Here is a 12,952-nt window from a genome sequence, read left to right on the forward strand (position 1 = left end):
TTGCATCCCTTATACTAGAAGTTGTGGTTATCTTATCTTTTCAGGACTTTTGTATTCTGATCACTTGAAAATTATAAAATTATAGAGCCTGTTTTCTACTTGTTTCCTCCGTACAAACCAAGCAGGCACACTATAGGTATAACATTGAAACTATGGTATGGTTGTCAAGACAGAAAGTTATATTTGCCTTTTAAGATCAAAGTGAACAGATGCAGGCCACATCAGGTTCATTTTTTGACAGCATTTTATTGCAATGATGAATGCAAGAATGGGTGAACAAGTAGAAACACGTCAATAATGATAAAACAACATATCAAGTCATTATGTATTATTTTGCTCTTAAAAAGGCATTTTCAATTTTTTCTCTCAAAAAACAGCTTTAAAAACAACAGCAACACATACACTACGTAGAATGCCATCTATCCAACAAATCCCAACACAAAAACACACAAAAGGGTTGAACTTTGAAGGTTTCTTTATAGCAAATGTTGAATAAATCTGCACGAATAATCGTTTGTGTGTAGCAAATGCTGAATGACAATTATCTGAAGAATTTTTCCACCACAAAAAAGAGCATGACTTAAAAAATTCTTAAGGGACTTATGTAGCAAATTCCAAAGAAATTGGACAAGCCCTTTCTGAGAATACAGATTTTTTGACCATAAATGACATAAATTGCCCTAAAAGACAAATATTGAAATTTCACCACATTACACATCCAATCAATTTGGACATGCTGCTACAGAGAAATAGATGCTTTGATCAAAAAAGGGCAAAAATTGCCCTAAAAATACAAATATGCAATTTCACTATATCTTGCAAACAGCTTCTCAGCATGTCAAAATCAATTGTAAATCAGGAGATATGCATGATGTTTGGTGGGGTGAATGTACGCATTTCACCATGCAGTAGAAAGGAAAGCCAGGAAACCCTAATAGTCAATTTTCAAAACTATAGGAAGCTACTGAGGACCAAGAAGACCATGTTTTAGAGGAAGATGTGTAATCTGAAAAATACTCCCCAAGTGCCACCAAATAACACCATTTTAATCTCTATTTTTCAAAAGCTCCAACGCTTGCGCAGTCGCTTGTGGTGCTTCGCACCACATCTGATGGACAGATGAACTGTCATTGGTTGTGCAAAAATCAGTCTCTGATTCCACTACTTCTTCATTTCCTTCTGTTCCAGTATCAGGCAGTACTGTTGGACATTCAGTGCGCACGATGATCTGCAACATTTCGCGAAATCTATCAGCAATATAAATCACTAGGCCATAGGTATGTTAGGGTTACAGCACACAATCTTATTTGCACTAGTGATATTGATGTACATTGTATCCTCAGACAGCGTCGAACTAAAAAAAATATAAATCTGAAAAGTTACTCAGAAATAAAAATTAGCGCAGTTTTTCTCATTTGGAAATTTTTTTTTTCGAAATTTACAATTGTAAAAAAAATTCACAATTTCATGTGACCATCCCCCCTCCCAAGATCTAATGGTCTATCCCTTACAATTAATCGAAACACATACCTATCATTTCATTACCGGAATCGATCGTCGGAACTGCGCATGTGATTATAGACGATGTATTTCATGTACTATATATAGATGCATCATGTCAACATAGTAGCAACATTTAAATTTTACGATGTACACTATGAAAAACATGTTTTAACTGTCATCAATCGCAAACGTACTTGAATAGGGCGACCTTTAGGCACAGTTCCGACGACTGCCTCCCCTTAACGTGCAAAACGAACATACAACCCTAAATTGCCACTGCATTTCTCATGTTTCCATTAGTTGCAGGTTGTTTTTTACTCATATTGTAATTTTTCTGTTTGAAAACTACATTTCCGGTGCAACTCCAAAGCCATATCGACATACCTATCGTCACGTCACAGTAAACTTGTCAGCACAGCTTGTATGTGTGCAATTTTACAGCTACGGAGTATCTCATTTTCTCCTTCAAAATAAGTAATCTTATGGGGGGCTAAGGCCTAACACTTCTGTAAAAATGTAAATATCAACGTCATGAAGGATTTTGCTGGTAATATATACCGAACCATGACCAGAGGTCATTCTATTCCAGAAAATTGAAGTGTCGAAGGAACTAAATGCATGACGTATTTCCTCTGAGTAGTTGTGACGTCATGAGCTTCCCTCCGTGACCGTGTTGTCCCTTTGGTCACGTGCAACGAACTTTTTCACGTTGTCACATCATAAACACGGACAGGATAAGACCAAAGGTAGTGATGGAGAGAAATCCGACAACGGTTATGCTGATTTTAGATTCTATCCACAGGTGTCCGGAGTTGCCGGTGTACATGCATAGATCTCTCTCTACGCATGTACACCGGCAACTCCGGACACCTGTGATTCTATCCTACACGAAGGCGGTAACTCTCATCACAGTCCCTTGGTGGGCTATTCAGCTCTGGGACTATTCGCCTCATAGACGAGTGTACAGAAGAGAGGGGTGTTTCTTGCTTCTGTACACTCGTCTATGGGGCGAATAGTCCCAAAGCTGAATAGCCCACCAAACGACTGTGCTCTCATACTAATACAACTGTAGCATAAAAAGTTTCCGAGACTTGCAGTTGTTCTGGTGACCAGAGTGTGTCTGTATGGACCCCGCCTGGACGAAAAAGGCGACAGGAACTGCTATTAGTTAGAAATGGGGATCACGGGTACGACCCAACCGGTTGGAAAGATACCCATGTTTGTTTGAAGCTACAGGGTTAGATTATGCAACAAAGAAATCAAACCTTACCTGCCAGTAATATAGACGGAACTACATGAAGCGCTTACAAAGAAATTTTACTTCGAAGACTTTTAGTCAATCAACCTAGGGAAATTTTCAATAATCTCGTCACGTCAGCAGGTTCAAGAAAATGAAGTCGCAACGGAATATTTGAAAAACAGGCGAGCCTTTATCGATTTCTGTCACGACAGAGAGAAACTCGAGGTTGTTCAAAACGGTTCTTTTTACAGCAAAAATGGACATAGCATGGCATGCTTTAATCTATAGGTGCTGTAGGTAGTATGTGGCAAACCAATGAGAAACCTCTAAAGATTGAATTTCGGAAGAAAGAATGATTGCGAAAACTCCATCATTCAAGGTACACTTACAGCAGACGCATGAGTTATTGGCACACCAAATTAGGTAATTACCCAGTGACTTAGCTGAGCAGTTTGATATATGACCTGGCGTTTATACTTAAACAAGCCTGTTTTATTGTCTGAAGACTGAAAGGAATCCACCCAAATCAGCAGGAAGGTCTTCCACTGAGTAAACTGATATGCCTATACTGGAACAAATCATTTTCTACTAGCACCCATGTCATCGGAGAGTTTTGAAAGGGAGAATAAATATTGAAGCGTGTAGAACACAATTTGTTGAAGATATCATTCAAATACCATGTACCAAAGGAAAGAAAGAACACAAAGTGACAATATCAGTTCATGTTTTACACTCTACAATATTTTATTCCCCTTTCAAAACTTTCCAGTCTAGGCTTATCAGTTTACTCAGTGGAGGAGCTGCCTGTTGAGTTTCATGGATTCCTTGTCAGTCTTCAGACAAGAAAACAGACTTGTTTAGGTAAACGCCAGGTCAATAGCAAACCGCTGCTGGGTGAGTACCTAATTTTGTGTGCCAATAACTCATGAACCACTAGAGCAACTGATATTTTTGATAATTGCATAGGAAAAAATAATCATGTTGCTTTGTCATGAAAGGATTTTGCGAACGGAAAATCACATCGATATAAAGGCTCGATTCGATACTGAACAACCGGGGTAAAAATTAACATGTATACACATTCTTTCGCCTGTTATAATCTCGTCGTTATACAAAATAGTTCCCCCAGTTATCGCCGTGGCGCTACCATAAAATAGTTCCCACTGTAATTTACGCTGGTAAGTAAACGTCCGCAGAGTTGATGTGCTAGCATATCACTGCCAATTAAATGATGCGAGTTGGCGATCGCCACAGGTGCCTGAAATTGCTAGTGTGGTATACACATCTTCTCTCTGTGTCATTCTCGCGAGCCAAAGCATAATTTCCGCTCGGCTAACCTACGCAAAAATCAACAAGGGTAACGCTCAGCTGTTGCCGTAAAGAGGCGAGTTGTTTACGACGATGCTCTGTGATACCACAATGGCAATTCCAGGCACCTGTAACGATCTCAAGCTTTTCCACAAGTACGAAATATATATCATCAATTACATACGATCAATAAAGGAACTGATTCAGGGACATTACAGGGATAAACACCCTTGTGAAATATCCGTGAATTTCAGATATAAGTGGTATAAAGTCACCTCGGGGTAATCGAATCAGCTTCTTCTTTAAATCAACAGCTACATCCGTGAACAGATAGTGTGTAAATATAGGCAACCTTATCTACGACCGCATGACGCATGTGCAGTCTACTCCATCTGAATCCGAGCGAGTTTCCATGGCAACGACTCGCAAGAATCGTGAGGTGTCAAGGAAGTAGCCAATTGGCGAACTCTATAATTGACGTTTTCCTGTCTGACTCACATATCAAGTATTGGAAAACAACAGTGTTTTGAAGTCAATATACCGGTATGTGTACTTAACTACCTTTGCAATAAAGTTAATGCCGTGATTAGCTCTCAATCACTGGGTTGTACGTGTATTACAAAAGACAGCGCTCTGCACAAACTTTTTCAGACACCTGGCGCAAATTTGGATGATTTGTTTTTCAATATTTTAGTTGTGTGCAGTAATCACTTGCAAGTTCTTGCTCTTCTCCGCACAAACGTGTTAAAATGCAAAGTATTTAGCTTGTCAACACAGTATCAATACTTGAAGGATCCACTGTTATTGTTTGGATCTGAATTCCAGTCCGGACCAAAATTCAACAATAACAAGGCAGTCTTCTCATGTACAGGCTGAGCTGACAAGCTGAATACTGTGTATCTCAATATGCTTTGAGGATTAGCAAAGAAACTGTAGTTGACATATAAAAACCAAAACAGTGCAAAATCAGCAGAAAGCTACAGCTACTGGTCATTGAAATGTCACAAGATACGCTGAATGATACAAGGCGTTTATAATACCATATTCGACGTGACAAGCATAGTTTATGCCAAATTTAACCTTAATCGAAGCCACAGTCCCTCCACACACAGACCGTGTCGAAGCGAACGCTTACACGCATTAGACAGCTATGTCACGGTTGGCGTCGTTATGATTATAATCTGATTACAATCAGATGCAATGATGACGTATTCTGGCAGGTATCAGCATTAGTACATCAATCATTTCAGGGATGCGACTACTTTTTGCGACAGAATTCACAGTAAAATCGATGTATCCGCTCTGTTTCCTTCGTTCAATATGTATGCACTATTGCTGTCTATGTTTACACAATGTCCCATGGACTGAGCCCCCAGCATATAAAGGAAACTCAACATATTTGACAACAAATACAAGGGAAAGATTGTAACGTCGCCATCTTTACATCTGATTTTTAAAAGATTGTTACCATGACAACTATTACCATCACCACAATGATCGTCGCAACTACAGGTTTATTTTAACTGCGTCTTATTTTTATTTGGTCAAACAAAAATAGGTGCGTGTTATAACAGAGGTAGGGTTAATCATCGTCGTCGTCGTCGTCGTCGTCATCACCATCATCATCATCATCATCATCATCATCACCATCATCATCATCATCATCATCATCATCATCATCATCATCACTGATAAATGTAACTATTGTGCTGTTAGGTCAAGTTGTTTCGCAGTGCGATCAAGCATTTATCAAATTAGGACTAATCTTAAGGCAAGCCCCAACAGTGCTGCTAAATTCCAAGTTGTAGAAATATTTAGGACGGAAGATGTTGCTATGACGACCAGCTTTTCGTCAGTGTGTGCCAGCGGCGAGAAACACTCAGGCGAGGCATGTGCTGCTGACCTTCCAACATCATTTTATACTTTGTTGGTTCCGAGTTGGACTCTGAAATTCCTGGAGCTATGTAGGATTTTCGAATTAAAATTGGGTGTAAAAGATGATGGTGCTTGTTCTTGAAAAGGTTAATTATGTAATCTAATCAGCCATGATCGAACGCCCAAGAGAAACTGCAGTTCGACCATAGAAGTGATGTTAAATAGAGCGTTATGGTCGCTCCTTGGAAGTTGTTGTTATACGCTTGCATAACGACCCAGCGGAGGTTTGGTGTCGAAAGCGAATGAAAGTAAAATGCAAATTTATGGAAAAAAACGGGAATTCTGCAACAATGGCGAAAACTACCCTCGACGCAGCACAAAAGATGTTTTCTTTCCATTTGTCCTTGAATGTCTTGAATTCATCGTTTGTGGCAAGCGCTGTCGATAGTAAGGTACATACAAGCAAAGCTGTCCAAACACTTTCCCATCAAATCAGAGACTTACACGGAATTTTCAAAAAGCATTAAGGATATCACAGCATTTTAAACAGATTTAGCTCGCTCAGAATACATGTTTCTGTCTTCTCTTTTATACAGGGAGGAAACGAGCGATTATCGTCCCGCTTCCGATCAGAACTGGCGTTTTGCCAGTATCCACCTGAATCACGTTTCTCTGCAATACGTAAGCAACAGCGCAGGGTGACTGACACGCGCTACCTGTTGACAATTACAATTTTTGTCGCAGCTGACTGTGTTGTTTGCTTTTATCGTATCGTGTGGGCATTGAGCTAATTTTCCAGCATTAGACGGCGAAGCACGCGTCTCCTTAATGTGGGCGCTGCAGAGTGCACAAGGAAAGGGACGACCCTAACAGGGCTGTGAAGCTATCGTAACAACGCTCTGAACAACGTGTTACACATGAAAATGGATGTTGACCGAAAAAGAAACGAGCTGTGATTTTGCGGGGCTGATTATAGTTGAGCTGACGTGAGCCGAATTAGCGCAACGAGGCGAAACACTGACTATATCATATTTGGTTTCACGATATCTCAATAACTGCCTGTGTATTTTATAATTATTCTGCCTGGGCGTACGTGATTTGCACGCACAGCAGAACCGACAGTCATCAAAACGGCCATATTGGCACGACACGTCATATTTTATTACATTGACTGGAAAAACACGAACTCATCGCACCAACCTAAGCGTGCAAATTGGCCGACAGGGATTGTTCTGTAATCACCGCTACTCGACAGGACAAGGCCAAGCTGTGTGTACCTCCTTTTTCACCTTTGTTGATGACGTCATCGTCAGCCAGGTCGATAATCAACCGCGTGTGCCCTTGCTGTGAGATCCGCTCACTCACTCAGTCCTTCTGAGCTCGCTGTCCCGGCATCAATTGGACACAGGTATCCGACGGGTAACTGAACGTGTTCAACTGAACGAGTACGACAACTTGGACTCCGGTTTTCAGGGAAATCACGGTAAGCTTAAAATCTGTTCTGTGCGATTCGACAGGTATGGCTAGACTATACATATTGACTGCAGACAACAAAGGGAAACAGTCAATATACGTTCAAACGAACAAAGCCATGCCACCTTCTGGGGAAAGTGGCTAAGCCGCTATATACTTGTCAGACTTGTAATCTCATTGAGTCAAATTTGCCTTTTCTCTTATTAATCCTGCTTGATTTTAATATAAATTTCATTTTGTGATGATCACGGAAGACAAGCTCACAGCATTTGATTCAAGATAAACAGTAAGTTACAGGAAACACCGGTATACCGTTATTTTTCTCCAACTCTGATATAATCGCACAGAATAATGGAAAATAAAAAAACAGGTTTCTGCCGACATTGTCTGGCGCCAAGCTGAAATCGGTCCCAGACAAAAGATTGATGCGTAATGGGTTTTGTTTTACGAGCAATAGCTATGCACGAAACACTGACGTTTTGTCGGATAAAAGGTCAACAGGATCATAGCACCTTTAGTACGATAGCACATGCAAACAAGTGTGAGTGACTTGTTTATGATGGCCGCCCCGTGTGTGTCGTATTGTTTCATTTATGAAGGACATCCTTCAAATTTCTGACGTAGTTTATTTTTAACACTGATTGTATTTGTTTGATTTTTGCAGACGTCGCGGTTGAATTGATGTGCGCGACTGTCGTTTGTTCTTCGACCCTATCACAGGAGTATTGACCCATAGCTGACAGAACAACAGGTCGGAAGCTGTACGGTAACAGGTGACTTTTGAGCTGTTTTGTTACGTCCAGAAAGAACTCGCCCATAAGCGAAAGAGGACGTCTTCCGGCCGTGGGACTTTTAAAAATGGGCAATATCACGCTTAAAAGCTTGAAACCAGGAGACTTATTAGAAATTAACGGCATCCCTGGGCACCATGTCGTGCCGCACTGGGCCGTCTATATCGGCGATGGAGACATCGTTCATTTCACAAAGGAGAAAATTAGAACTGACGACCTGAGGCAGCTTTGTAAATCTCGCTCGATCGGTGTCAAGGTGCGCAATTGTCATGACAACCAGTGCCAGGCAAAAGAATGGGATGAAATTGTCGACACGGCGAGGGAACACGTCGGCACTGAGTCTGCGCAAAAGCGATGGAGCGGGTGCAAGGAGTTCGCCATGTGGTGTCGTTATGGAGAATTCATTCAGAACAACTTGGAGGCTATGGCGGAGATGAAGGTGGCTTGTTTCTCAGACAGCGACGAGGAAGAAAATACAGACACAAGGCTACTCCATGATGCATTCGAATAAAGGATCTGTGTTTGTAATTTGACAAAACACTGAATAGTTTTAGTGGCCGTGCAGGGACAAGGTGGTCAGATCTTCGATATTTGACGCGTGACGTCAAAATTATAGGCCGAAAACAAACACTCGAATAAAATACAAAAAAAGTAGGTTTTATCAGAGCCGTGTTTGAACAAATAAAAGACAGATTACCGCTTTCAAAACGGGACAAACATTCCGTTGCCAGGCCTTAAATCTCAGAATTGATTCAATTCCTTGAGAAATGTGAAATCTCGCCTCACTTCCAACTTGTGTGAAGTGATTCAGAAAATAGCTCATGGCCAGATATTTTTTGTGAAAGTCGGTTACGCTTTATGATGACAACGATGATCGAGAAATGGTGGCTTCTTTGTTATTGAAATGAATTTAAATGTGATTTTAAATCGTAAATTTTCCCGACAGCCCCGGTTTTTACATATTTAAATTATTTAAATGATGACAAATATGAATATCCCTAAACTGTAAGTACCGAGACATATCAGTTAATCTCAATTGTGAAAACGAAACAAAATCTAACAAGCCACTTTTAACAGAATGATTTGACCCGAAGTTTATATTTATTTCTATCCTAGGTACTCCTAAACTAAATATTCTTTGTTGACTTTTCTTTCATTTGTTGATATTTTTCAAAACGACTTGACGAACTTAGAGAGGCTGGACTTTAGATATGCCTTGTGTACATAATGATTAAGATAAATGTCTGACTTGTTATAATATAATTGATTGCTATCACATCAACTCAGTATGTTAACACTTTATTCTATATGAGAAACTGCCCGGCCCATGGTATGTTTTCAATCTCTTTTTAAATGAATTTACATCAATGTGTGGCGTTTTGAAGTCGTTTGCAGTCGCATTGTTTCACAAATGCACCAACTATCCAACAGCAAACACGTAAAAGGGGGCATACACGTAATTATATATTCTAACTATAATTATAGACTATAATTATACTCTCTGCAGAATCATACTGTCTGAGATTTAACAGCAATTTTCACCGTTACCATCGGAAGTCTGTTCATTTATATTTTTATTGTCTATTGTATTTGATGTTCAATAAACTTTCTATTTTCGGCGCCAGCTGTCACCTTATGACACTGGTCAGCGTTTCAGATATCCGTCACTGAAACGTATGAAAATAATAAAATCAATCTCATAGGGCTGAGGCTTCACAAAGTTATTTTTTGATTGTTGTTCGTGTTTAATCTTTCGCATCTTTGTAAATTCGAACGGGTAGATGATGTTTTTTATTTCAGATTTTGGAAGTGAGAAAAAACTCTAGATATTGTATATTTTGGCTGTTCTTTTAACAGCCTTTGTGAGAGGCTGGTTTGTAAAACAGCTTTGGTGACAGAAAGGAGTATTTTTGCTATTAATATGGTCCGCTCCAGTTAGACTGTCAAAAATAAATTTTCCATTCGGACGTTAGACCCATTTTGCTTTAATCCATCATATTGTACCACGTGCATCCTGATCCAAGCCGTCACAGTACAGCGTCTGCGTTTTCGACACCTTGTTGTCTGCAATGCCCCAGTGACGGGGGCTGACCTTATTACAACGGCTTGTAGCTGTGACTTTTTATGATTTATTTCGCTATTTTCGTTTCGCATGTCACCAGCAAGTTCTTCTTTCCTCTCCGAAAAGCACGTTGTAACACCCACGATTCAACCAGTCAACACAGCGTATACAGACTGTTATCGCTGGCATTTGAATTGCGTTGTCCGAACAAGAATTTACGTGTCAACAACCAATGCAGTCTTCACATGCACAGGCTGAGTAATTCAGCTTGTATCTCAACATGCGTTGGAAATAAAACGAGGAACTGTAGTTGACACACAAAAGAAGAATTGTGACAATAATCACAAAAAAATACAGCTACTGGCCCTTTGGTTAGTGGTGTACACGCTAGCAATATCATCTGGCGCACAGGACTTTCACTTTGTATTTCGTAGGGGCGTCGATACACTGGCACATGCGAAATAATATTCCATATTTTACGTCGAGGGGGACGTTTATTTTTGGTGCAGGGTGTTCAGACATTTTACATAGTTTTTTTTTCTTACGTAGAAGCTAATAAAATCAGGGTAAAAATTATTGGGCCGCGAAATCAACTTCGCATGATAACGTTTCGGTTGGACTGCTAGCGAGGGTGGGGATGCCAAAGCAACAAAGTCCGTATCGAATGTAACACGATGGTCATCGACGACCCCTTACTAAGCCTCTGGATAGAAGCGTGCAGGAACGCGTGACTAGAAAATGTCTTTGCCGTTGGTATTATTGTCATCTCCGGTAATTGCAAAGCTAGGTCGTCTAAAGATTTTGACGTATTTACTGATATGCCGACGATATAGTCCAGACGAAGGTTATCTTCAGATTAAAACACTTGTTAAAACTTCAAAAATAACTGAATGGAAACGCGAACGATAATGGCTCCTGTAATATTTAAGTTTGTCGGAACTTCAAAGCCAGGACTCGCTGAGTGCCTAGTTCGAGAGGCAGCCTCTGGTATGCAAAATCTAAATATTTATTAGGCACCTGGCAAGACGGAAGACGAATTTCGCATTACAATGAATGTAAAAAGCTTTGGTTGGAACCTGGACGTGATACATAGAATTGGTCAACGAAGTTCATGTGACAGAACAAAGCGCTATCAATAGTCCTCTTACCAGTCCCATGATGCTTTGCGCGCCGGGACGAGCAACTTGTTGCATTTGTGGCTGATACTACCCGGGCGATACATTCGTCGCCGATTAAAATACAATGCGCCAAATTGTTTTAGGCATTATGAATTATGTATCATTGGACAATGTGATATAATATGTAGAAAACATGAAAACGTCATATTTTTCGAGTGCAGCAAAGCATTGTGGAATAGCCGGAAAAAGATTTTATTGATTGCGACAGTTACCACAGCTCGCTCTCTAAAACGTGTGGAGTATCTTGCTAAGACAACGCACGCCAAACTATTTTAACAAGGAGGAATTTTACAACGGTTGTGATTGTATTTACCGTAATTTTCCACTCATTTTTAAAAGAGCTTTGTCTTTAATTGTTGATGTTTATCACCACCTTTTAAAAATTAGTGGGCGTTATTCAACTGTTTCTGTTCATGTGTTTATTTCACTCCACATTTGGATCTTGACATTCAACGAGGGTCATTATCCTTTGAAGGAAAGTGAAAGTTAGAAATCGTGATTTCTCGGTCACGTTTCCTCACTTTGGTAATTTGATTCAGGGACGAGCCTAATGTCAAGCCGGCAGGTTTTTCTGAGTCATTCTTGTGTTCCAGTGCACATGCCCACAGACCCCGCATCGTTGCAAACAGGATGTATCGTTTGGCAAACCCACGGACTGTTCAGTGTTTTAAAGGGAGGCAGTCGCCGGAATTCCGCTCAAAGTTTGCCAGGGACCCCTACGACCGATGTAAACACTGTATATCTAGGGTACGCTGGCGATTGATGAAAGTTAAAGCATGTTTGTTAACAATGAATATCGTAAAATTTAAATGTTGCAGCTATGTTTACTTGATGCATCTAGATATCATACATTAAATACATTGTTTGTAAACAAGAAAGTCGCACACGCGCAGTTCAGACGACTGCCTCCCTTTAAACGAACCAACCATTGCACAATTCGGTCTCACAAATGAACATGTGAGAACATTCCAGTTTTGAGGAAAATCACAGACAAAACGACGCCGCGGAAATGGAAAACCCGTGTTTGCATCTCTGAACAAACGAAAGTGATGAACACGTCAATACTCTTTCTTCTCAACCCAGAAACCACTATCAGCAAATTGGCTAACATAACAGCAAATATGACGGCAGTGCCGAAAGTGAGACAGCGCATGTCGTTTTGAAATCAATTTTGAATGACCTCCCAGTTGAAATGAAGTGTTTCATACGTAATGTAACCGAATAGCGGTGTACTTTCAATCTAGATGACGTTGCTTTGGTTACCGTTGCCTCTGCGGGCGCTCACAGATGACATTATAAAGTTATTAATTATTCAGCGCTCTCCAGCAGGATAAAACAAAAGTGGCGTGATTACTTGAATACCTTGCGGTCTTTAGTGATTACTTTGATGATCCAGTGAGACTACTCAGATGATCAAACGAACGCATGTGAAATTATCCTCGGGCTGGAGGAGGGAATGCAAGCTGAAACACGCGGGAACACACAGTGGACCAGTCTCACTGTCCTGGAGCTTCCTACACAT

The 12,952-nt window shown here is 40.4% G+C and overlaps 1 long non-coding RNA gene across 1 annotated transcript; it reads left to right on the plus strand.

Annotated features, from left to right (window-relative positions):
• The first annotated feature begins 6,590 nt into the window (after positions 1-6,590).
• Positions 6,591-10,162, plus strand: LOC139115607 (uncharacterized). Its single transcript, XR_011548145.1, has 2 exons — positions 6,591-7,409; positions 8,064-10,162. It is a non-coding gene; the product is annotated as an uncharacterized lncRNA (long non-coding RNA).
• Positions 10,163-12,952: the final 2,790 nt, after the last annotated feature.

Source organism: Ptychodera flava, chromosome 17, assembly GCF_041260155.1.
Source record: "Ptychodera flava strain L36383 chromosome 17, AS_Pfla_20210202, whole genome shotgun sequence".
NCBI classification, from domain to species: Eukaryota; Metazoa; Hemichordata; class Enteropneusta; family Ptychoderidae; genus Ptychodera; species Ptychodera flava.